Genomic DNA, 18,784 nt, shown 5'->3' with positions numbered 1-18,784 from the left:
AATATTGAGAGTCTCTAATGGGGTGACACATTCTGTGCCCGCCAGAAAGTGTAGCTCTAAACCATAGTGAACATAAATATAGTTTCAAGGGATTTAGAAATTGTTTCTACAAAGACTAAGTGATGTAGACAGTTGATAAATTAACTAGCTAAGTCAGGCAAAAAATACCTCTAATTTTTAAACTGGAGGAAAAAAAGACCTTCAGATTAGCTGTTTTCTTATTATCTGCAAAACTGTGTGATTGTGTGAGTGTTTACTTTGTTTTTAGGTACAGCTCAAATGCTTTCTTGTTGAATAATAACACTACCTTACAGTTAAAAAAATTTACAATCTACAAAATGCTCTCACATATAGTACTCACATACATATTGAAAATACTAGGAATTTGGGGAATAGGGCAATAGCAATTAAGATGACAATGGAGAATTCAGAAAACCATAGCATAAACTCTAATCTGAGAGCTCTTTAAAGACCATGAGTCCAAATGCATCACACTTCAAAATAAAGAACAGAACCCAGAGATTTGGAATGAGAATTTTTCCATGCAATATGGAGTCACCACAAAAACTTTTAGTTTGGTCTCTTCTCTCCAGAGCCCTACAGTCACTAGAGTATAAGCTCATCTAGCAGGGGTGCTACCTGCTTTTCCACCACATAATCCCCAGCATCTAGTGGAACATCTGGAACCACAATGGTTACTCAAGTAAAATGTGTTGAATGAATTAATCTCTGTAAATATCTAACTTGCTTTTTAAACACGAACACATCTAACACTTTCTTGAATCTAACTTCAGGTTCATAACTTTGGAGTTAATGTAACATACTCAAAAGTTAAATCATTTAAAATAAAGATTTACTAAAGTAAACCTGTATTTACCTTTAAATACCTGTCAAGCTATTATAATGTATCAAATGTTCATAATCTAATTTTTCAATACTCACATTCATTTATTTCATCAATAGATTTTTTTAACCACCATTTATGGACAAAATACTGTGTTATTATTTTAATAATATAAGCCACAAACTAACAAAGATGAGTTAAATTAGATACTGCTTCCACCAGAATAAAGTCAACATAATTTCAAATATGAAATTTATGTTGTGATAAAAAGTATTTCAAGTAATTATCTGGTTTTCAAAATATAGGTTTTTTCCTATTTTGTGAAGTCTTACTTTGTTAACAACACATTTTTACTAATAAAAGATGTAGTTTTAAAAAATGCCTGTGGGGGCTTCCCTGGTGGCGCAGTGGTTGAGAGTCTGCCTGCCGATGCAGGGGACATGGGTTCGTGCCCCGGTCCGGGAGGATCCCACATGCCGCGGAGCGGGCTCGCTGAGCCTATGCTCTGCAATGGGAGAGGCCACAACAGTGAGAGGCCCATGTACTGCAAAAAAAAAAAAAAAAAAAACCAAAAAAAAAAAAAAAATGCCTGTGGAACTATTATGCTAGGCTATGCTATCATGACTCCTAAAAAATTACAAGATCACATACTCCTCCAAAAGTCAACAACAAGCATTTCATAAGCTATTATGGAGGCTATCAGAACAGCAGTTGTATTCAGGTTCAAGGAAGTGAAAATTTTCTAAAACAAGGCATCCACTAGTCACTATTGGACATGTTGACTATGAAGTATTATATTTTGTCAACAAACATGTAAGAACTAACACATACAGACAATTATGCTGTTTCAAAAGTGATGTTGTTATACCAAGTTATTACTATTATTGTAAACATTTTGAAAAGTCCCCTTCTGGAATTGCTTTTAGAGAACACAGCTCATTTTCTGAATATCTGCGAGGATAGCAAATCTTTTCCCTTTGAAAGTGGAAATAATTTTAGAGGAGTCAAAAATTATTTAGGCCATGGCTAGAGAATAGGTGTGTATCTAAAAGAATGTGTGGCTGCAACAGCAATTTGAAGAATTTTTCCAGGGTGGCTCCAAATTCCCAAATCCATTCTCATGCAGCTTCAAAAAAATACTCTGTTCTAGTTTTATTTAAAAGAATTGACTAGAACTTTTTAAAAGAACTTTCCAAAAGTATTTTGAGAATTGTGGAACAAGTACAAATTTCCAGAGGAACTCTCTCAAGGACAACACACGTTTTTTAATAAAGTATATATAAATAACTTAAAAACCAAGTCTCATTACTTTGTATGCATGCCACGTATAGTTTCTTCACATGTCAAATCTAGATTAAGCAATGTGTGTGGTAATTTGCTAAACAGAAGGATAATTTCTTATCCTCAATCTGAAACAGAGTTTTAGAAACTACAGGTTGCTCTCTCATGATCAGGAATCACATTCTGATATAGTGTGGTCACTACAGGTCTCTTCTTACTGCATTTCTTAACTAGCTTGAAAGTAAAATTCTAGAATATGGTTTCAATAAAAGAAATGCCAACTTCTACCAGCTGTCTCCCATGATAAGGTTGCTGACTGTGAAAACTGTAGTCTGAGTATTTCCATTACACAGAGAGGGAATATTTACACTTTGTGAGCAGTTTCAGAATGCACTATAAATCAATACACAAATTGAATTCTCTAACTAAGTTTTCTAAATTGCAATCAAAAGTTTAATACTTTGGGCATCCCTAGTGGCGCAGCGGTTGAGAGTCTGCCTGCCAATGCAGGGGACACGGGTTCGTGCCCCGGTCTGGGAAGATCCCACATGCCGCGGAGCGTCTAGGCCCGTGAGCCATGGCTGCTGAGCCTGCGCGTCCGGAGCCTGTGCTCCGCAACGGGAGAGGCCACAACAGTGAGAGGCCTGCGTACCACAAAAAAAAAAAAAAATTTAATACTTTTTTAAAAAAACAAAGCTACTTCGATAACAATTGAAAGGAACAACGTGTCTGTGTACGTCTTAACTCTTTTTCATCACAATGCAATTCATTTGCTTCATGTTGATTTTGGCGAATTCTGGCTTTTCTCAATGAAAACAGATACTTGGCCATGTTCTGAAATTAAATGCTGAAACATGATAAAGCATATCCTCGAATTCCTACATATCCTTTTTTATTAATATGTAGTATGTCATACAAATGACCCACTGTGTCTGACACATTCAACCCCTTTGGACTTCGACAAGTAGCAACAAAATAAGAAGCACATGAAACTTTCTAGACTGTTCCAAGAATTAGTCTTGAGAACACATTGTACTATGGTGCACCAGAAATCAGGAAATCAGCGTGGGAAGATTATGTTTACAAAAGAAAATAATTCTAACCTTTTTTAGTTTGAGGAGACAACTGACCCTAACAACAGCTCCTTCTTTGGCCTTACAATTTTTATTTCTATATTCTGGTCAGATCCAGGTGTGGGTCAAGTTGACCCCTGAGACAAGGAGAAATATACTTGTTGTGCCACTTTGAGTCAACATATAGTACTAACAAGAACTTCCTACCTTTGATGTTTACTTGAGGATACTTTATGGAGGAGGAAGGCTCAGCGGCTGAAGTGTCTATCTGGTGAGGGGGGAGGTTTGAGGGACAAAGGGGTAGGAGTGATAGGAGTATTAAATGGAACCCTCCACAGCTCACCCAAGGACATAATGAGACATTTCTGAGGGTAGGGGGGCTAAACTGGGGAGAGACACCTTTGCATTTTGCTTGGGGAACCAGTCATGGGACTATCAAAGTCTTTCCACTGAGTTTCTGCTTAATTACAAGCCTGGATTAAAGATGGATCCCTGTGACATAAAAATCCAAGGTTACAGTGAATGGAGAGCTAGCACATCAGATTAATGCAGGCTCATTTTATAGTTCTCCCCTAAGTCCTTAAACCTAGCATCTTGGAATCAGCTCTGGAACTTAAGCCTGAGGCTACATTCAAGCATGATTATTCTATGCTGCAGGCACAGGAATTCTGGTGAGAATTGAAGGAAGTCCAAGGAGCCAAGCATGTGACTGGGAGTGAGGGGCATGGATCTCCCTTTTCAGTTCTGTTGTGGACTCATTAAGTGCACTTGAAAAAATATGCTCCCAATTGCTTTCATTTCTTCATCTGAAAAGACAACAGGTACATCTTCTGGAGAGGGTGACATTCACAAATCCAGCACAAACTTTCTTCTGTCAGTGTGAAGCTTTACTTAGTGTGACACCAATGACCTCATAGTGAGGCCTGGGCATGGGGCAGAAAAGGTTAAATGATTAATTTGCCAAATTCAATTGCTAGGAAGAGATGGGACAATTCCAGGCAGTATAAATCAGCTATGCATTTAGAAACTATTATCAGGAGCACTAGACAGCACTGCATGATGCTCTGCAAACCACAAGTGATGTCAAAGCTGCGAGGCTGCAGGGCTGCCAAAGGCTCAAGCATGGTAATAGATGCTAAAATTACTGCTGAAGAAGCATATTTGATTACGGAGGGACCCAAGAGAAGTAAAGCCCTTGGAAGGCTTCCCTCTGAGTTTTACAAGAAGTAAGATAAACAGCATCTCCAACTGTAATCATAAAACATAATAAAAATGCTCTGAGCTCTCATAGGACCTGCAAGAACATCTCCCTTGAGTGGTATAAAACCATTCCATTCCTAATACACAATGATGAAGACAAAGTTACCCCCAAATTGAGGCAAAGTCTAGTTCATGACACAGACAACTCCATGAGGAGTCTTTTAAAACTGATTTTAAAAGAGGTGGACTTATTTAAATTGACCCAACGTATGTGTTCCCACCTCTCTGCCCTTTCCCTTTATCCTCAAGTCTCAGTTATACAATCCTTTTGCTCAATATTTCCAGCCTAATTCCTCATGATATTTGATGAACTGATGTGGCTGCCAGCTTTCTCCCAACCCCCACCTTCCCTCCATCCTCTACCCCCTCCCCCATTCTCATACCCAGCTCCCCATATTCCCACCCTAGGTCTTGCCCAAGGTCTCTCTCCTGTCATTTGTGAAGTGGAAAATCCAGACACTAATAACTGTCAGAAAGAAAAAAAAAAAAAAACCGTACATGTGAAGAAATTCATTTCAATATTTTTTTAAAAAAAACTTTCTAAAAGTGGTTATCTAGGAGTTCCCATTTTCTTCTGAAACTTCTTAAATGTCACTTCATACTTTCTCCTTATATATTTTAAAATTCAGATGGACCAACAGGTCATCTAGTGGCTGCCTAGTACAATCCAAATTATCTTTTTAAGAAATTGTATCTAGTTAAGAAAAACACATAGGAGATGAAGAAGTTTAGATAAAATGTCTCTGGAAAAGCAAACCTAAAATTCACAAAGACATTTATTTATCAGAAACAATTGGTTAAAAGGTACTACATGAAAACACTTTATACACCTTATAAAATATTTATAAATTAATCATAATAAAATGCAAGACATGCCAACTGCAAAGATTTTCAATGGCTTCAAATGACAACAGAAGGCACCTTAACCACTGGGTTCCTATAAGCTAATCTACATGAGAACCAGTTCCTAAAATAGGTCTCAGTGGCCAACTGATCATATGAAATCAGAATGACCAAAAAGGAATTAAACCCCCCTAAATAAAATATATATTATTTGCTTTGTTTGAGACACCGTAGGAGTTTTGCTTGTAATTGGATAAAGTTAGGGGATATTAATAGTGTGATTATGGAGATAGCATTTTATCCAAAATATCTATTTTCTGTTAAGTCTGAAAAATTCAAGGCACAACAGTCAGGGAAAAACCTGACAAGGTTTGTCTAATTATTTTGCTATCAAACTAAAAGTTTTGATTTACAAGAATCTTTTCAGGGTCCTTCTGCATTCTGACAATCCAGAAATGACTTCAACTTAAAACGTCAAATGTGGCATATAAATAACAACTCTGAGAAGAATGGATGCTCTGCTTTGCTTAATTTTGAAATAACAAACCACCATGGATGCCTGAATAACATACACCAGTCTATGAGACAAGGCTTCCATTCCTTAAGTGTACTTACATGAATGGTGACTTTTCAGTCTTCTTTCATGATTTAGGTGGGAAATATCACCACGGAAAGGATACTCTTATATAGAAGACAGAATTTTGAGTTTGATTTTTTTAAATAAGCATGCTGTTTGTGATGTACGGTGCAGAATGCAGAATTAACATTCCAATCTCACGACCTATACAGTCAGTCGTGACTGGTTAATCCCCATTTGGCAGCTGTCTGATAAAGGCAGTAACACTCCAGGGTGTGCTATCCTGGATACCTCTGCTTTTTTGGGTCTCTACCATTAGCACCTTGTCTGATAAGGTCCTTTGCTGCAGCATCGTCTGACTGTAGAAGCCCCCTTCTTATTAGCTAGAGCTGTCCGTCCGAACTCATTGTTTCTCAAGCATTTCACAACATAATCTCTATTTTCAATGCAGTAAACCACTAAGAGGCACCCTGTATCTTATCTCAAACTTCACTTTTCTAGAACACTCACCAAAAACTTAAATAAAGTAAACAGAGAAAGACTTTTTTTTAAGAAGGGAAAAGTAACAATGTAGAGTCAGTATAAATTTAACAGCACAAGTCAGCATTATACTGCTATTCTGTTAAAGGGCTGACACTTTAGTTCCCAGGAACTTCATTTTGTCAAAAACATCAGTTTTTCCATTCTCCCCAAAATCAATCTACAAATCTAATGAAGTTCTAAGAAAAAGCCTACAAATTGGTATTCAAAGGCAGAATCAAGAATAGTCAAGATGACTTGTATCAAGCAAGAAGGAAGATGGATGTTATCAGATATTTAGAGTTTTACACTTTATAAATCCATAGTAATTAAGAAAGTATGGTATTGGGCATAGGATGGTTAAAAGGTCGATGGCAGAATAGAAAGCCCATTTATGAGGAGGAAATTTAATACTGATGTTTTCCTTTTTCTTTCTTCATCTATACCACATTAGAACATTTTGAGGATGATTTTACTCAATTTATACAATCCTGCTGTTTCACTAAAGTAGCATTTAATAGAAAATTTGTTTCAAAACAATAAATTAATATCCTGACAACCACAAAAAAATCAGTTTTTGTCAGTTTCTGCCATGATACATCTATCTATGTCTATATCTAATTAGAGACAATATGAGACCTGCTGTTTCAGGAAAAAAATACTCAAATGGATACACTTCGATTAACTGGAAATTTTATATAAAAATTTCTTTATCAGCAGCACTAATAAATGATAACAGTTAGCTAAGATGATCATTCTGAAGTATTTCAAAAATTTCAATCACCTATTCACTCATTCAATAAATAATTATTAAATAAAAAATTACGTGTATGGTCACATGAAAGGAAGTGTCCTAAATTTGGGGGTGGTATTGAGAAAAAATATATATGATAAGTACAATGCCATTGAGAAGTAATTATAAAGAATGGAGAATGTATTCAATATTTACGTATTTTAATGGCAGGAAAATTCTGCAATTACTTCCACATCAAGAATGAAAACTAAAATCCAACCACATAATTATCCAAGTATTGTAAGTATATCTGTCTGTGGCATATTCATATTAATAGATCAAATTTCATATTCACTTTTTATATACACCTATTGTGAAGTCATTTGTAAATGCAAAGGACTATTTTGACACTGTTGCTTGGTCAGAACATTTTAAATTGTTATAAAAGGAAAAAACATGCTTTGCTGATCTTTCCACCTACTTGAACCAGATATGAAAAGAATAAAATTCTAAAATAAAGAATGGTGACTTTTAAAAACTCTCAACAGTTAAAATAAAGATAAAGCTCACTGGTTTAAGTTGAGAGCAACTAAGTAAAAGAATTAATCATTGACCTTTGTTTTTATTGCAGATAGACACAGTTTTTCTTACTTTCATATGAGAAATAATAAGTCAATGAACACCACCACTAAAGAAACTTCTGATAATGATAGTGGTTAAAAATATTCGGTTATTGGCTTTATGTTAGGGATTAAATAGAAATTTTGTAGTCTAATCCATGAATCAGAAAATTTATGTCATATGTCAATGATTAAACAAGAAATTATCCAGGCAAAGAATGTTGAAATCTTTCTTAACTAGTCATAAACTTATTATTGAGCAGGCTAAATAAAATTTTCAGGATAATAAGTGTTAGAAAATCCAACAATATTACTTCAAAGACAACAAGAATTTTCAAATCATAAACTGATTGCTTACCAAGAAACAAAAATAATGGTTAGACAACAGACTGTACCATGTAAATGACAAGAAAAGAATGATAGAAGGATTATGCTGGACCAACAACAGATGTCTAATAAATACTTACTGAACTAAGTTTATTGTATGTGGCTATGTGCATTAGTGTGTTGAGTATGAAAGGTTGAGGAGAAGTGAGTGTGAGCTTTTTCATTTCATTATTCTAAAGCAATGGTCCTGCAGGGGATATCAACACCTTGAGATAATCTTCAGAGATATCAAGTCCTTAGTTCAAGACTTCCTTTTCCTATTTACTTTTAAATTGTTTTCCCTCTTTTTACACTGGTTTATGAGAACACTAATGATCCAAGTACATGATCACTGAGCTCAAAGCAGAAGTTGATATGGAAGGGCTTCCTTCCATCTGCCTGTCCTGGCACGTGCATGTTAGTACTGGTATGCTATCTTGAACTTTTTGAATTTGAAAAGCACTCTTCTCTTCAAATAATTAGTAGGGTTTTTACAAAATTTACTAACATACACATCCTTGCAACATGCTAAGTGAAACTAATTGCAGATAAAGTAGATTTTATCTCAAAGTAAATATCTTTCTAAAATATCAGCATTTTGAAACTTCAAAGCAATTTTGGCTTTTCCAATTATGGGTTAGAATATAAGTAATCTTCTATGAAGGGGCAAGAGAATTATCTTATTCAAGGTCTATGCCTAAATAAATTCCTAGTCACTTCCAAGTGAATTGCTCAAAAGTTCTTTTAAACAAGTTAGACTCTTAGAACTTCACCTAGCAAAACTGTAAGGATGTAAAGATTACGTATTCCAAACTTTCAGAGAAAGCAGTCAACTGGAATTATTTATGAGAGAAGGGAGGCAAATTCCTCTAATTCCTACATAGAGTATTCAGTTAGAAATGGATATAATGTTCAATATGACTATCATTCTTAGATGAGAATGAGCTAGTTTCATGAAAAACATTATTACTAATGAAAACAATTACTGGGTTTATTAGTTTTCTCTTGCTGCCGTAACAAATTACTGCAAACACAGTGGTTTAAAATAACACAATGTATTATCTTACAATGCTGGAGGTTGGAAGTCTGAAATGGATCTTAGGCTAAAATCATGGTGTCCACAGGGCTGTGTTCCTTCTTGAAACTCTGGAGGGGAATCTGTTTCTTGCCTTTCAAACTTCTAAAGGCTGCCCACAGTCCTTGGTTTGTAGCCCCTTTTCATCTTCAAATCCAGCAATCATATCTTTCTGAACTTTGCTCATGTCATCACATCTCCTTATTGGCTTCTGATTCTTCCCTCTAGCTTTCACTTGTAAGGACCTCCGAGATTACATTGGGCCCACCAGATAATCCAGGATAAACTTCCCATCTCAAGATCCTTAACTTAATCATATATGCAAAGTCCCTTTTTCCATGTAAGGTTCCAGAGATTAGGAAGTGGACATCTTTGAGGGGTCATTATTTTCTGCCTAATACACTGGATATCAAAATATGGGAAGTGAAAGATTGTCCATCATGCCTTTCTACCATGGTTCTACTATACTTGTAAACTCATGGTTCATTTGTGCAGTATAAAAAGCAGGAATAAAAAAATAAATAAATAAATAAAAGCAGGAATAGTGAGAAGGAGTACAGTGTAGTGGTTAAGGCCTGGCCCCTGGATTTAGCCTGCCTGGTGTTCCAATCCCAGCTCACTCATTAACTCTGTCACCTTGGGCAAATTACCTAAATCTCAATTTCTTCATCTTTAAATTGGGGTAATTGTACCTATCTCTTCATGTTGCTGTAAAAACTAAGTTACTAAAAAAAAAAAAACCCAAAACAAAAAACTAAGTTACTTACCATTTTTGAAACACTATCATATCAGAAGTATATAATATCAAAATACCTATATTATCTTTTATTGTTAAACATACTTAGATCTTTCTTTCAGGGTTTCAGGTCAGAGGAACTGTTATAATAGTTCAAAATTTTTGCTCATGTTGAACCTGTGGAATCATTTGAGTTACCTACGTAGGACACCAGTTTTACCAGGAATAACTTGAGATTTTAGTGCAAATTCCAAATAACCACCATATGCTTTGGTAGTAGCCTGAGAAACTAAGAACTGCAATATTGAATATGATCATGAACATTTAAAGTTGAATCAGAGAATGAGGTTCCTTTTCTTATTAACTATCTTTATTTTAAAATATCTCCAAATCTCTTAAAACAGATCACATTGGCTCACAATTTCCTTATACTTGAATACAGAAGAGTGACTGATGAGGAAGGTAAGTTTCTGAGCCCTGATAAATTACACAGTTATAAACATTTGTTTCTCTTTATACCTGGATCAATTGCTTTGTGACTCTTCTTTACTGTGCTGTTTTTAAGGACAGAGACTATATTTAAATATATGACATACAATATGTGTGTTCAAAGTATAGACATTTGATAAATGTTAAATATCGTGTCAGTCCCCCCTCCAATAATTTCAATAATTTATATAGTACATTTCATTAGAAGTTTAAAAAAATTTTATGAGTAAGCTACTATGAACAACATTGTGGAAATAAAAACAAAGCCCCAGAGAAATGTCTCCAAAAGCCAAAGTATATTTATCAATACACTCCCTAATCCCAGAATCCTCAAAACATTTCTGGAATTTCTTGGCATAATCTTCATTTCAGATTTTGTGACTTCCAACAAAATTTCTCTTATTACTTTCCAACCATATTTTATTTATGACCCAAAACCAGTTTCCCCTGGCTTGGAAAAGTCCACTTTACTTAGTCATCAGTCAAGACTGAGGGCCTGTCTTGAAATATCAAAGGGTGATGACCTATTACCTCCGAAGTTAATATAAGAGTAGGCAAAACTACAATTGTGGAAGAAGAATTCTAGATGAAAATGCTTGAGGAGGCAGCATCACTACAATGAGTCCTACATTAACTAATTTAAAAGATAAACTAAGTAAATTTTTAAAAATTACTTAGGTACACATCATGAGATAACTAGTTTTATTACATTTTTACAGCATTATAAATACATCCCTACACATGTATGAGAACATTATATATTTTTAAAAGTCTACATATTCAAAGATCAACATTATAGAAGCATTCATTTAACACACCTATAGTATCTAGCATTCTGCTAGGCTTCAGAATACAAGAATAAAGGCACACTCCTGGCTGTCAAAAAGGTGCCACATTAATAGCATCAATCATGCATTAAGATATGGTTATTCAGAATCATTAATAAGGAGAGTGAACTGATACACATGAATGTATGGCATAACTCTAGTTTCACAATTAGGGGAGAGATACTGGCAGCACTGAATGATTAGATTCAGTGTATTAAATGCGTAATAGACTGTATTCAATGTGAAAAATCCCGGTGAATGCTCCCATGCACACTTGGACACAGGAACACAGGAAAAGCTAGAGTTTTTGTCATATACTTGTAGCCTGATACTATCTCATCTCCTAAAACTTGGTCCCATATATAACAAAATAAAAAATATTGTCCATCATATAAAACTATTTGAAAAATATCCAAGGTGCCTATTATTTAATTTTTTTCATAATACAAGCTACAAAATAGGGGACTAAAAAAAATCTTGTTTAGAGGAGATAAACAGAAGGGAGTGAAAAAGCAGTGTAGGAGAGATGAATTTAAAGAGGTAGAGAAATGCCACTCTAGAGTCAAGCTGGAAAGCCAGTGTTACAGCCAACTGATCAACTGATTTACAAAATCAGTGAATGTTTGGTGCTGAAAGAACCTTAAACATCATTTATCCCAATCCTTTCATGTCATGGTTAAGGAGATTAAGGCCCAGAAAAAGAAATGGTGTTTTGTTTTGTTTTATTTTGTATAATTGCAAATTGAAATCCAGTTTTTAAATTTCTTCATGTATAAAACATTATCAGATTTGAAAACAACTAATACTTAAACTTTTTTTTTTTTTTTTTTTTTTTTGCGGTACGCGGGCCTCTCACTGCTGTGGCCTCTCCTGTTGCGGAGCACAGGCTCCGGATGCGCAGGCTCAGCGGCCATGGCTCATGGGCCCAGCTGCTCCGCGGCATGTGGGATCTTCCCGGACCGGGACATGAACCCGTGTCCCCTGCATCGGCAGGTGGACTCTCAACCACTGCGCCACCAGCGAAGCCCGGAACTTATTATTGTTAGAGTTGGTTCTAAACTCATGAGTTGCTTCAGAATATAGCCAAATAACAACGTCTTTAAATTCACTCCTCCTTCAATACAATATCCACAGTCACACCCATCCCTCCCCGTCCACACACACAATTCCCAAACATTTTCTTTTTTTGTTGTTGTTGCTATGTTTCGTTGTTGCTTTGGATATACCATTTTGCAAATGGGAGAAAAGCCCTACCCAAATTTCTGCTGTATTTCATTCAGTGGTTTCATTGTACAAGTAGAACTGCTTATAGAAATAAAAATTATTTATGTTTATAAAACTCCAGCTAGCCATCAAAAATATAGTAGTTTGCTTTTCTTTAATGAGAGTTCAGTGAAGGAACAGGGTAAGTAGAGGATTCTTTTTTTCCTTTGGTAACTGATTTTTTTTTTTCCCTTCAACATAATGTAGGTACATAGTAGGTGATGAGATAGTTGAGGCTAAAGAGAGTACAAATTGAAGTCTTATTTTTTCACAGTTGTCCATAGTGGTAATCAGGTACACTGAGGATTTTATAATTCGATTAATTCATTCATTCAAGAAATATTGCTTGGGGCAGTGTAAGGTGGCAGAGATAGTATAAGACTCAAGAAACTCAAGTTTAATGGATAAAAAAGGCAAACTAACCATTATCTAAAATAATAATAATAATAATTGAACCCTGGTTTAAATACAAGCCTTTTTTTTCCTCCCCCAAAATCTAATGTGCTCAGGAAAGGTGCAAGCTTGTTAACCAAGGTGTTTGTAAGCAATGATGAAGTATTTCTCTCTCACTCACCCACATTAACATTTTCTAAACATACTTTCTGACATCAATATTCTATGAACTCATGTTCAAATAACTCACATTTCAAACAGTGAGCACACACACACATCTGCCTTTTTACAGAATCATTTTGGATTAGATTTAGATTGAGAAGGGATCTTGGAGTTCTAGAGGTCAATGGTCTCATTTTACAGAGGAGGAAAATGAAGTCCAGATAGACTGGCATTCGCCCAAAGTAACCATTTAGAAGCTGATACTGAGAATTCTACATAGAATTCTACATTCTAATTATTCTAATTCAATTTAAGAGTTTGTTCAGTTTCTCCATGGAAAATACATACCCATAAGTTCCTCTTTCTCAAATCAGGAACTCTTGCTACACTGAACTCAGAAGGCAATGGCTCAGCAACTGAGCCATATGGGCCAGCTGTACATCTCCTTCATTGCATCATCTCTTTATGCCTGATGTCCTCAAGCTACCAGAGACCACAAAGCACTAAATAAAGACAGAGAACTACTCTACCAAAGCAAGCACAGATTGTCAATGTTTACCACTTATGATTAAAGAAAAGTCAAAATATCAAAACAAATCTTTTATTAAAAATCAGTGATAAATTTTTATCAAAATTTTAAAACTATTTCCAAAAGCCTAAAGAAGGAAAGCACTCTCCCCAGTATCCCTCCCCTTAAAAAGAATTCTACTTTCACATGACACAGAAAAATTAACTGATGCAGACGACAAGATCTGAGAAGTTTGGGGGAACTTTGGTCTGTCCATGGACTATCAGTCATACTTACTTATAAAAATGTAGATCTCTATATCTTCACTTGTTAATGACATCATCGGGCATCCAGATTTTGAGAGTTTGAGATTGTGCTCAAATGAAAACTTCTACTGCTTATGATCAAAATGCACATCCATTTTTCACAAAAAAATTTTTAAAGCATTCAGAATTAGAATGGATCTTGGAAAGAATGTGTGGTAGTAAAATAATGATAGGCTTTGGAGTCAGTATTTTCGTTCTTCTAGCAGGTAGTTTCATCACTTTACTTTTTTTAACATCTTTATTGGAGTATAATTGCTTTACAATGTTGTGTTAGTTTCTGCTGTATAACAAAGTGAATCATCTATACGTATACATATATCCCCATATCCCCTCCCTCTTACGTCTCTCTCCCACCCTCCTTATCCCACCCCTCTAGGTGGTCACAAAGCACGGAGCTGATCTCCCTGTGCTATGCAGCTGCTTCCCACTAGCTATCTAGTTTACATTTGGTAGTGTATATATGTCAATGCCACTCTTTCACTTCATCCCAACTTACACTTCCCCCTCCCCGTGTCCTCAAGTCCATTCTCTACATCTGCGTCTTTATTCCTGTCCTGCCCCTAGGCTCTTCAGAACCAATGTTTTCTTTTGATTCCATATATAAGTGTTAGCATACAGTATTTGTTTTTCTCTTTCTGACTTACTTCACTATGTATGACAGACTCTAGGTCCATCCACCTCACTACAAATAACCCAATTTTGTTTCTTTTTATGGCTGAGTAATATTCCATTGTATATATGTACCACATCTTCTTTATCCATTCATCTGTCGATGGACACTCAGGTTGCTTCCATGTCCTGGCTATTGTAAATAGTGCTGCAATGAACATTGTGGTATATACATGACTCTTTTTGAATTATGGTTTTGTCAGGGTATATGCCCAGTAGTGGGATTGCTGGGTCATGTGGTAGTTCTATTTTTAGCTTTTTAAGGAACCTCCATACTGTTCTCCATAGTGGCTGTATCAATTTACATTCCCACCAACAGTGCAAGAAGGTTCTCTTTTCTCCACACCCTCCCCAGCAGTTACAGTTTGTAGGGTTTTTTTAACATTTTTATTGGAGTATAATTGCTTTACAATGGTGTGTTAGTTTCTGTTTATAACAAAGTGAATCAGTTATACATACACATATGTCCCCATATCTCTTCCCTCTTTCCTCTCCCTCCCTCCCACCCTCCCTATCCCACCCTTCTAGCTGTTCACAAAGCACTGAGCTGATCTCCCTGTGCTATGCGACTGCTTCCCACTAGCTATCTATTTTACATCTGGTAGTGTATATATGTCTATATATAGACTACCACTCTCTCACTTTCTCCCAGCTTACCCTTCCCCACCGTGTCCTCAAGTCCATTCTCTAGTAGGTCTGCGTCTTTATTCCTGTCTTGACGCTAGGTTCTTCATAACCATTTTTTTTTCTTTTTAGATTCCATATATGTGTGTTAGCATATGGTATTTGTTTTTCTCTTTCTGACTTACTTCACTCTGTATGACAGACTCTAGGTCCATCCACCTCATTACAAATAACTCAATTTTGTTTCTTTTTGTGGCCGAGTAATATTCCATTGTGTATATGTACCACACCTTCTTTATCCAATCATCTGTCGATGGACACTTAGGTTGCTTCCATGTCCTGGCTATTGTAAATAGAGCTGCAATGAACATTGTGGTACATGACTCTTTTTGAATTATGGTTTTCTCAGGGTATATGCCCAGTAGTGGGATTGCTGGGTCATATGGTAGTTCTATTTTTAGTTTTTTAAGGAACCTCTAAACTGTTCTCCATAGTGGCTGTATCAATTAACATTCCCACCAACAGTGCAAGAAGGTTCTCTTTTCTCCACACCCTCTCCAGCATTTATTGTTTGTAGATTTTTTGATGATGGCCATTCTGACTGGTGTTAGGTGATACCTCATTGTAGTTTTTGCTTTGTTTTGTTTTCCTCATTGTAGGTTTGATTTGCATTTCTCTAATGATTAGTGATGTTGAGCATCCTTTCATGTGTTTGTTGGCAATCTGTATATCTTCTTTGGAGAAATGTCTATTTAGGTCTTCTGCCCCATTTTCATATTGGGCTGTTTGTTTTTTTGATATTGAGCTGCATGAGCTGCTTGTATATTTTGGAGACTAATCCTTTGTTAGTTGCTTCATTTGCAAATATTTTCTCCCATTCTGAGGGTTGCCTTTTCGTCTTGTTTATGGTTTGTGATTTGTGACCCAAGATATGATCTATTCTGGAGAATGTTCCATGAGCACTTGAGAAGAAAGTATATTCTGTTGTTTTTGGATAGAATGTCCTATAAATATCAATTAAGTCCATCTTGTTTAATGTGTCATTTAAAGCTTGTGTTTCCTTATTTATTTTCATTTTGGATGATCTGTCCATTGGTGAAAGTGGGGTGTTAAAGTCCCCTACTATGATTGTGTTACTGTCAATTTCCCCTTTTATGGCTGTTAGCAGTTGCCTTATGTATTGAGGTGCTCCTATGTTGGGTGCATAAATATTTACAATTGTTATATCTTCTTCTTGGATTGATCCCTTGATCATTATGTAGTGTCCTTCTTTGTCTCTTGTAATAGTCTTTATTTTCAAGTCTATTTTGTCTGATATGAGAATTGCTACTCCAGCTTTCTTTTGATTTCCATTTGCATGGAATATCTTTTTCCAACCCCTCACTTTCAGTCTGTGTGTGTCCCTAGGTCTGAAGTGGGTCTCCTGTAGACAGCATATATATGGGTCTTGTTTTTGTATCTATTCAGCAAGCCTGTGTCTTTTGGTTGGAGCATTTAATCCATTCACGTTTAAGGTAATTATCGATATGTATGTACCTATTAGCATTTTCTTAATTGCTTTTGATTTGTTATTGTACGTCTTTTCCTTCTCTTATGTTTCCTACCTAGAGCAGTCCCTTTAGCATTTGTTGGAAAGCTTGTTCGGTGGTGCTGAATTCTTAGCTTTTGCTTGTCTGTAAAGGTTTTAATTTCTCTGTCGAATCTGAAAGAGATTCTTGCTGGGTAGAGTAATCTTGGTTGTAGGTTTTTCCCTTTCATCACTTTAAATATATCCTGCCACTCCCTTCTGGCTTGCAGAGTTTCTGCTGAAAGATCAGCTGTTAACCTTATGGGGATTCCCTTGTATGTTATTTGTTGCTTTTCCCTTGTTGCTTTTAATATTTTTCCTTTGTATTTAATTTTTGATAGTTTGATTAATATGTGTCTTGGCCTGTTTCTCCTTGATTTATCCTGTATGGGACTCTCTGCACTTCCTGGACTTGACTGACTGTTTCCTTTCCCATATTAGGGAAGTTTTCAACCATAATCTCTTCAAATATTTTCTCAGTTCCTTTCTTTTTCTCTTCTTCTTCTGGTACCCCTTTAATTTGAATGTTGGTGCATTTAATGTTGTCCCAGAGGTCTCTGAGACTGTCCTCAATTCTTGTCATTCTTTTTTCTTTATTCTGCCCTGCAGTAGTTATTTCCACTATTTTATCTTCCAGGTCACTTATCCGTTTTCAAATATAATCTCTTCAAATATTTTCTCAGTCCCTTTCTTTTTCTCTTCTTCTGGGACCCCTATAATTTGAATGTTGGTGCATTTAATGTTGTCCCAGAGGTCTCTGAGATGGTCCTCAATTCTTCTCATTCTTTTTTCTTTATTCTGCTCTGCAGTAGTTATTTCCACTATTTTATCTTCCAGGTCACTTATCCGTTCTTCTGCCTCAGTTATTCTGCTATTGATTCCTTCTAGAGAATTTTTAATTTCATCTATTGTGTTGTTCATCATTGTTTGTTTGCTCTTTAGTTCTTCTAGGTCCTAAACGTTTCTTGTCTTTTCTCCATTCTGTTTCTAAGATTTTGGATATCTTTACTATCATTACTCTGAATTCTTTTTCAGGTAGACTGCCTATTTCCTCTTCATTTGTTTGGTCTGGTGGGTTTTTACTTTGCTCGTTCATCTGCTGCGTATTTCTCTGTCTTCTCATTATGCTTAACTTACTGTGTTTGGGGGGGTCCTTTATGTAGACTGCAGCTTCGTAGTTCCCATTGTTTTTGGTGTCTGCCCCAGTGGGTAAGGTTGTTTCAGTGGGTTGTGTAGGGTTCCTGGTGGAGGGGACTGGTGCATGTGTTCTGGTGGATGAGGCTGGATCTTGTCTTTCTGGTGGGCAGGACCGCATCCGGTGGTGTGTTTTGGGGTGTCTGTGAATTTATTATGATTTTAGGCAGCCTCTCTGCTAATGGGTGGGGTTGTGTTCCTGTCTTGCTAGTTGTTTGGCATGGGGTGTCCAGCACTGGAGCTTGCGGGTCATTGAGTGGAGCTGGGTCTTAGTGTCGAGATGGAGATCTCTGGGAGAGCTCTTGCCAATTGATACTACGTGGGGCCAGGAGGTCTCTGGTGGTCCAATGTCCTGAACTCGGCTCTCCCACCTCAGAGGCTCAGGCCTGACACCTGCTCGGAGCACCAAGACCCTGTCAGCCACACAGCCTGCTCTCAGGAGGCCACGAGCTGGCCGGGTTGCGTGGGGTGCGTGGTCAGTTTCATCACTTAAGAAAGTAATTTTTATCTCCCTTGTCTTCTCCTATATGGTAGGAATAATAATACTGGGTTGTTTTAAGGATTATTGACAAGATATAAAATATCTAGCACATAAAAGATGCTCATAAATTGGACCTATTGCTATTTACTTTAGTTTTAAATTCCCACTGGCCAAATGTTTGAAGAACGGATAACAGCAAGGGAATGAAAGGGAACTAAACCTTAGCAATAAGTGCCAGACATGTGACAAATACAAGTTAAACAACAGCAGCAGCAGTTTCCTTTCATTGACCACTGATCGTGTGCCAGCAATTTATTAGGTGCTTTAATACATTATCTTATTTAATCTCCCCCA

The 18,784-nt window shown here is 36.4% G+C and overlaps 1 protein-coding gene and 1 long non-coding RNA gene across 3 annotated transcripts in view; one reads left to right on the top strand and one right to left on the bottom strand.

Moving 5' to 3' along the window:
• LOC117308482 (uncharacterized) overlaps positions 1 to 10,971 on the top strand; it is a 431,073-nt gene extending 420,102 nt beyond the window's left edge. Inside the window, exon 6 of the long non-coding RNA XR_004522492.2 lies at positions 10,332 to 10,971. This is a non-coding gene — a long non-coding RNA (uncharacterized lncRNA). The remainder of the gene's footprint in view (positions 1 to 10,331) is intronic.
• Positions 1 to 18,784, bottom strand: part of RNLS (renalase, FAD dependent amine oxidase) — a 279,164-nt gene that overhangs the window by 230,893 nt on the left and 29,487 nt on the right. The gene's annotated exons all lie outside the window — the stretch shown is intronic.

The sequence above is a fragment of the Tursiops truncatus genome, chromosome 16 (assembly GCF_011762595.2).
Source record: "Tursiops truncatus isolate mTurTru1 chromosome 16, mTurTru1.mat.Y, whole genome shotgun sequence".
NCBI lineage: Eukaryota > Metazoa > Chordata > Mammalia > Artiodactyla > Delphinidae > Tursiops > Tursiops truncatus.
This window is presented reverse-complemented; position numbering and strand designations above follow the sequence as displayed.